Here is a 6,952-nt window from a genome sequence, read left to right as displayed (position 1 = left end):
CAACTACTAACGCTTTTAGAACAGATGAATCTATTTAATGGTATATTCTTCACTAACCTGTTAATTTTATGGTACGTAAGATATTTGAAAGTTCAGTTTTAAATGGTAGTAAAGCACTATAGCACCAAGGCTGCAGTTATAAATGTTAGTAAGTCATTAATAAAGGCGCACAGCTTTCTCCCTTCAGTTATAAATGTTTTAAATTATTGGGATGGATTTTTTTCTTTTTTTTTACTGTAATCCATCAAATCTTGAGTTGTAGACACTGCTAATAAAAGGATTTGGGTGCTCATTAGTGAACACTAAATGAAATGAGCAGCTCCAATACATGTTAGTAAGTCATTCATGAACTATAATAAATCATTAGTTACAAATAAATGATTTCTAATCAGTTTTGTGATATCAAAAATAGAGTGTCACTTTAAAGGAGGGGTTTCCACCACTGAGCAACATGAATGCTGCTCTCATTAAGTGTTTATAATCATCATTACATGACTTCTTCAAGCTTAATTGAGTTATTAGTTACAGATAATAAACTTGTTATGAGATGGAACTTATAGGAAGTGCTTTGAAATATAAAAACCCTGCAAACGCTACTGTACCATCACTTTTTAGGACTTTCAGGTAGTATAAGGTGCTCGGATTAAAGTGCAGCTCCAGATGGAGCAGCTGGATCGGCTCTGTTCATTCATTACTGCGAGAGAACTGATTACACTGATGAATCAATAGCTGCAATCAGCGGCGTAATGATAAACATATAAAGAAAAGCGATTCCAACGAACAAGTCGAAATTACCCGAGGGATGATCCGAAATAATCATTGAACGAGTGAACAGTACATAAACGTCCAGAGCCAGACGCGTGATTGAAACGCATGCGTGCGCAACGGCGATGGAGGAAGAGGAGGAAGAAGAGGAAGAGGTGGAGGAGGAGGGAGCAGAACTTAAAAAGACACTCCCCAAGTATTCACACATGAAGATGAGGGACACACCAAGGAGCAATGGAGCCAAAGATGCGCTAGTCGGCGCCTTAAGAATGAAATTCAATACTTGTGTGTTGTGGTTCCAGACAAAGCTGCACTGACAGGACTGACCTAAACCTGGAGAGGAGCGTTTGGTTCTCTAGATCCCCACTGATATCCATAAAGGATCAGCAGGATCACCATCACAGAGATCACAGCTGCGAGGAACGCGCACACACACACACACACACACACTTCCTTCCTGTTCATCTGACAGAGATGCGTCAGTGCGTTACTGTAAATAATTTCTTAATCTGCCTTGTATAGGAATTCATCCAAAATGCAAAAAAAAAAAAAAAAAAAAAAAAAAAAAAAAAGCAGCAGCGAGGAAGATATGATGCAAATTCTCAGGAGAGGAGCCACAGCTTTACGCATAAAATCTCTCTCAGTTAATTCTCTTAAAATCTCTGCTCCTTTTCTGCACGAGAAATCACAAAAAAACTCTAAAAAACAGTTTCACAATCCCACATCCCACCAAGTCTTCAAACATGGAAACCTGCACCTTCTCTTTGTCAGACACCAATTAAACATTCATTAGACTCGACCTCTGGGTTAACTTATTGATCTGTTTTTAAATGCAGCAGATTTCAATGTAATTTGTCAAGCAATGATTTTACGCAGTCAGTCACTGTCCTGTCTCTCCACCACCACCTCCTGCCTCCTTTCTTTTTTTTTTTTTAACTACTGTGCGTTACCCAGAGTGTCAGTGCTTGACAAAGCTCACATTTGGTGAGGATCTAATTTGTGGCGCTTCACCAAAAGAAACGAGAGGCGATCATTTCTAATCTTGAGCGGTGGGAGGGCAGATTTGTGCAGGAAGCGGGAGAGGAAGAAGAGAAAAGTAGGAAATCTCTGCAACCCCTGGAGTCTCATTCAGCACCACTCGCTACTGGACAGCGTCTGAGCGGCGGAGTTGGTCGAGAAACAGGAGATTTTTGTTCCAACCTCGAGTCTGGGAGTAACACACTGCAGCTGCATTTCCTTCCCCACGACTACTAACATTTCTCCCTGGTGTTTCCACGTCTCCAAGCCTGTCTTTATCCTTTTCTTTTTGATTTTTAAAAAAATCTGTGTGGCGGGTTTTGGCACAACGGACTGACTGGAGCTGGTGCTGCCAAATAAAGACGCAGAAAGGAAAAAGAAAGCAAAGTGGACACATTCACAGACCGTAGAAGTTCTTTTTCTCCACTTTCAGCTCGCTCGCGTTAAAGGGATTGAAAGGTAAGAGTATTTTTCACGCTGGAGTGGTGTGACAGTCGTGCATGGCGAGTTCTGCAGCTGTGTTGTGGCTTCTGCTGCACAAATGAGACTGTATGTTTGCGTGTGAAGCTACTTGAAGCTATGTTATGAGCATGGCATCATCGTCAGAGGAAAAAGTGCGAGAAATCAGCATCATTCTTGCCATTTGTTGACATTTTCACGGATTCCAATCGCATTTAGTGACTTTAAAATGGCTTTACTTGAGGATATTTGGTGCGCAAGCAGCCCTGCTGCGGAGGGCTGTGGTCTCTCTCTGATCACACACTCAACAGATGAATCACCTTTGCTCAAGGTTTTTGTTTGTTTTTCAGGAATTAAAAAAAAAAAAAGTTAAAAAAAAGGTCCGTTGGTTTTAATAGAGCTGACGAGCAGAGGGGGGAGACTTGGCAATACAATGAGCCCTTTCATCAGCTGTATCTGCGGGAGCCCCCTTCTCTCTTTTCCGCTCCACTTGCCTTGCTGGTGTTCCTCACACGAGCAAAAAAATATCCGAGGAGTCTGTAGGTCTGATCAGACGGTCATTTTAAACTCGTGTAGCTCAGCTGAATCAGTGGGTGCAGGATGTGGAAGGTGCCATCCTGAAGACGCACTGAAATCTGCGCGCTTTTGCCGGGTTGTTGGTATGAATCGTTGCCAATCCGTCTTTGTTTTTAATCATTTGCAAGTGAGACATGACGCCCTGGTGGACCATAGGTTTGGTGACGCCTCACCTAATCATGCATCTTTGTCAGGGAGTGCTTTAATTGCTGCTCACATTTCTGCTGTTTGCAGGCTGTTGCTCGTTTCAGTATGTTGGAACATCCAGAGAAGACATTTATTTCTCGAACAATGATGTGATGAGGTGTTTTATTTTCCTATGAGGAAAGAAAGGAATAATCAGTTTGCACATGCTGATATGAAGCATATCATTTTAGGATTTTTCCACAACAGAAAGGTTCAATGGATTTGCTCTATTTCCACTAGATGTTATTGATTTCATTTTTCATGACAGCCCATTTGGCTGCAGTTTTGTTACGTTCCACACTAAATCTCTCCAGAGTCCCACATCCACATCTACTTCAAATGCCTCACTGGATTTCAATTAGTGGGGATGAATTCATTTCTGCAAATTCACACAGTATGTAAAAACCAATGTGGTCGTTAAACGACAACCATCTACAACAGAAAAGGACCCACAGTTGTGGTATTTAAAAACCAATCAGACTCTCCCTGAGCACTTTTTGAAAACAGTTGTACCCACACAGGAATGTTTTACTAAGCCACTGAAATTTAAATGGAATCATTTAGTTTTGTTTAGGGGGGAGAGAGCAGGCAAATGGGTCTTTTGAAGCCCCAGAACAAGCACTTTGAAAGACCCATCAGAATCCCTCACTGAAATAACATCTTTCCAGTTTGCTTTATTCATACATTCATTCTCACAGTAAGAAACAGACTTGCTGAATCTTTGCAGCACTAATTCTCCACCCAGCCTGTACCCTTTGAGCAATATCACATTCTCTGGGGTGTAAATCTCCATCAGCAGTCACAGGACGTGTGCCATAGTGATTACCTGGGAGAAAAAACATAGTTTTCCCAACCTTCATGCTGCTTTATTATGTGGGTAGATCAATTCTGGTATAAACTCAGATGAACTGCAGATTCCTTATTGTATTAGCAGTAATGAAAACGATCAATTTATTGGTAGCACAAAGTGTTTCAGAGAACCTGCGGTGTTTGTCAAATAGCACTTTTATACCTGCTAATCAAAAATCACAGCACTCCAGAACTGGAGAAAAACCCTTAATGTCATTTCTTAAATCTATGCAGTCTCCATGAGAACATATTTATGCTTTATTATCCTGCTTTTCTGAATTTTCTTCCTTTATTCTGAACTACTCTGCTACTTGTCTGCGCTGCTTTTTCACATTATATGAAGGTGTTTTAAGGACATGCATCTGAGAGAAAAACGAGTTCCCAAAAGCCTCTCGTGATTTCCCAAAAGACATGATGTGCAAATACATGGAGATAACCATTTCTGACCTGGAACTGAGCCCCCTATCTGAAGCTGTGCACCGCCTCCAATAATATCTACCAACTGTGTTTGGTGTTGGTTATTGGGGTTAGTTCAGGCCAGAGTTCACGTTAAGAGCTGCCAGTCAGAGGTAAGATTTGTGTGCAACCTGAGAGGAAGTGCAGTCTCAGAGGCCCACTTCGGGGAAATAAACAATTACTGCAGTTGACAGCTGAAAAAAGAGCTTCCATCACCAAAAACTGTGAAATGTCTCCCGTTTTAGGGGAATGCTCAAATATTTAAGAGCATACCTATAGGTTTTAGTGGCACAAGACAGCACTCAGTGTTCCCCCTCATTAACAACTTTCTGCCAGAAACAAAAAAAAAAAAAAAAACATCTCATTAAGATGCAAAGCCTGGAGAAGCTCCAATAAACAGAGTAAGAGACTGACTGGCAGCACAAAGCCTATTACTTTTAACCTTTACATCCAAATGAGTTTCCTTGTAGTGTAATCTGTTCCAGACCTGATAATGTTCCCCTTATACCCAGAAAATCATCCAGGATATGTTTACTGTCATTTCCTCCATCTTTTGTAATTCATTTTCCATGCTGCTGTGAGTTAGTGTGACATTATAGGAACAGGGCAGGATAAATTAGCCTCCTCATCGGCTCCTCTTCCTTTTTCCTTTCACACTGAGCCGAAAAGCAGGAGAATACGACAGCGCTGAAATTCACAGGCATCCAGCAGTGGCAAGAGACCGACAGACGAGGGAAGACGGGCAGACAGCAGCTTTCTCAGTGTGTTGGAGGAGTTTCTGACATCCATTCCTCTGTTGTTCCTTATCACTGCTTTATGATCACAGAGTGTCCACATTCTGGATCACCTCCTCTGCTTTCTCCTCCCGGCACTCCATCTGTTTGTCAGGGGGCCGTCTGTGTGGCCTTGCTGTGCTGACCACAGTCTGATGATCTCCAAAACAACAGCAGATCCATTTCTCACACTCTCATCGCAATCCTATTTTCTAAACTGCTGATTCTCCTTCTCTGTGATCCTTTAACAAGCTTTCACTTTTTTATAACGCTTTAGTCATTTCTCCCATATGTGTGTTCTGGCAAAACCGCTTTGTTGCAGACTTTGGACAAAGGAAGTTTTAATTTTTAAGCTTTATTTTTCGCCCTCTTGGATGATGTTTTAAAGTCCAGATGCTCTTGTGTAAAACTGTCATACTGTAAGCAAACGGTCTTATCAGAGAGTCAGAGCATGTAAGGCTCTAACACGCCTACAGGTTGAACGTCTTCATTAGAGGCCTGTTGACACTAATCTGAGATGACATCCACTGGCACTCTGGTTAATTTACAAGATTTACAACCCAAACAATGAAGCAAATAATCTTTCCATCCCAGCAAAAGCCTTCCTCATAAAGGAGACACTTCCGACAAGGTGCTGAATTAATCTTTGCTCTTATCAAATGTTACAATGCCACATGCGGATTTAACCAAACTGTCCAAAGCGTCCCTTTACAATAAGGTTTTGATCCTTATTTCCTGGTTCAGTGGCTCATTTCTGAACATTTATAAACACACACGGTTTCCAAGTAGGGCATTGTGATCGTCCTTGAGCATCGGTGTTGTTGTGTAATTGACAGGTTTGTTGATAAGTCTTGGACTGAGGCATTATTTCACAGGGGAAGATTTTAATTTGCAGCAAAAATTTCAAACAAGTAATTCCAAATTACAACAGTAAAGGATACCAATTAAGTGAATACAAAATCGTCTGTTTACTTTCTAGAGCTACGTTTGCTAATATGTCTCAAACAAGCAAACACCAAATGTTATGCTGTTGGCTCTAAGAATGAACACAAGAGTCTTCATGCACTACCAGCATCTCAGGAACTGAAGACCACCTTCTGTGCTTCAGTTCAACCTAAAATCAGTCACTATTTACATCAGTTTTTTCTCCTGTGCTCACATATACTGCATTTTAATACAGTGGAATTCCTAATTAAGCTGTTCTCATTTACATATTTGTCTGTTTCCGTTGTCAGACAACAGAATGAGTATGAAACAGTCACAGAAACGCTGTCCATTAAGATCACATGCTAACCAGCGGTCACTTGTGAATCAGTTCCAAGCTGCTAAAATACAGATTTTATAACCACAGCATACACATAAGTTTAAAAAATGGCTGTGCTGTGAATTCAGATACACACACACATATATATATATACATATAAAGATGTGATCTTTATTGTTACTCTTTTAGTTAAGCAACTAGAACGTCACACATATTTCAGGATTATGGGAGGGCAGATCCATCCCATATTACGCTGATGCTTAAAGTTATAAGCGTTAAATGTAAATGTTTCCTCTGCTTGTGGTTATATACTGTCCAGCCATATAGCATGATGCTATAGATTCCTACATCCCTTTCTCAATGAATTTACATTATTTACAAGACATGCATGCATAAAAAAGGTAAGATCTCTACTTTACCTTTTACAAAATGTCACGTGAAGCCGGAGGTTGTGATGCCCATCCCTTGGATTTATCTGCTATTTGCCACATATGGACACATAGTGTTTGCTGTGTTGTGAGACATTTACTGGCTGTCATCCCCCACTTTTATATTTTTAAAAAATGCAAGGCTTGTATTGAACAAAGGGGCCCACTTCTGCATTTTT

The 6,952-nt window shown here is 40.7% G+C and overlaps 1 protein-coding gene across 2 annotated transcripts in view; it reads left to right on the top strand.

Moving 5' to 3' along the window:
* Positions 1-1,034: 1,034 nt before the first annotated feature.
* Positions 1,035-6,952, top strand: part of LOC111572090 (metabotropic glutamate receptor 4) — a 184,109-nt gene continuing 178,191 nt past the window's right edge. Inside the window, exon 1 of one of the 2 annotated variants that reach the window (XM_023275611.3) lies at positions 1,035-2,241. The gene's annotated coding sequence lies outside the window, so the exon portion shown is untranslated. The remainder of the gene's footprint in view (positions 2,242-6,952) is intronic. The other variant, XM_023275610.3, reaches the window with a different exon arrangement.

Source organism: Amphiprion ocellaris, chromosome 8 (assembly GCF_022539595.1).
Source record: "Amphiprion ocellaris isolate individual 3 ecotype Okinawa chromosome 8, ASM2253959v1, whole genome shotgun sequence".
Lineage (NCBI taxonomy): Eukaryota > Metazoa > Chordata > Actinopteri > Pomacentridae > Amphiprion > Amphiprion ocellaris.
Note: the sequence above shows the minus strand (reverse complement) of the source record. Positions and strands in the feature narration are given on the sequence as shown.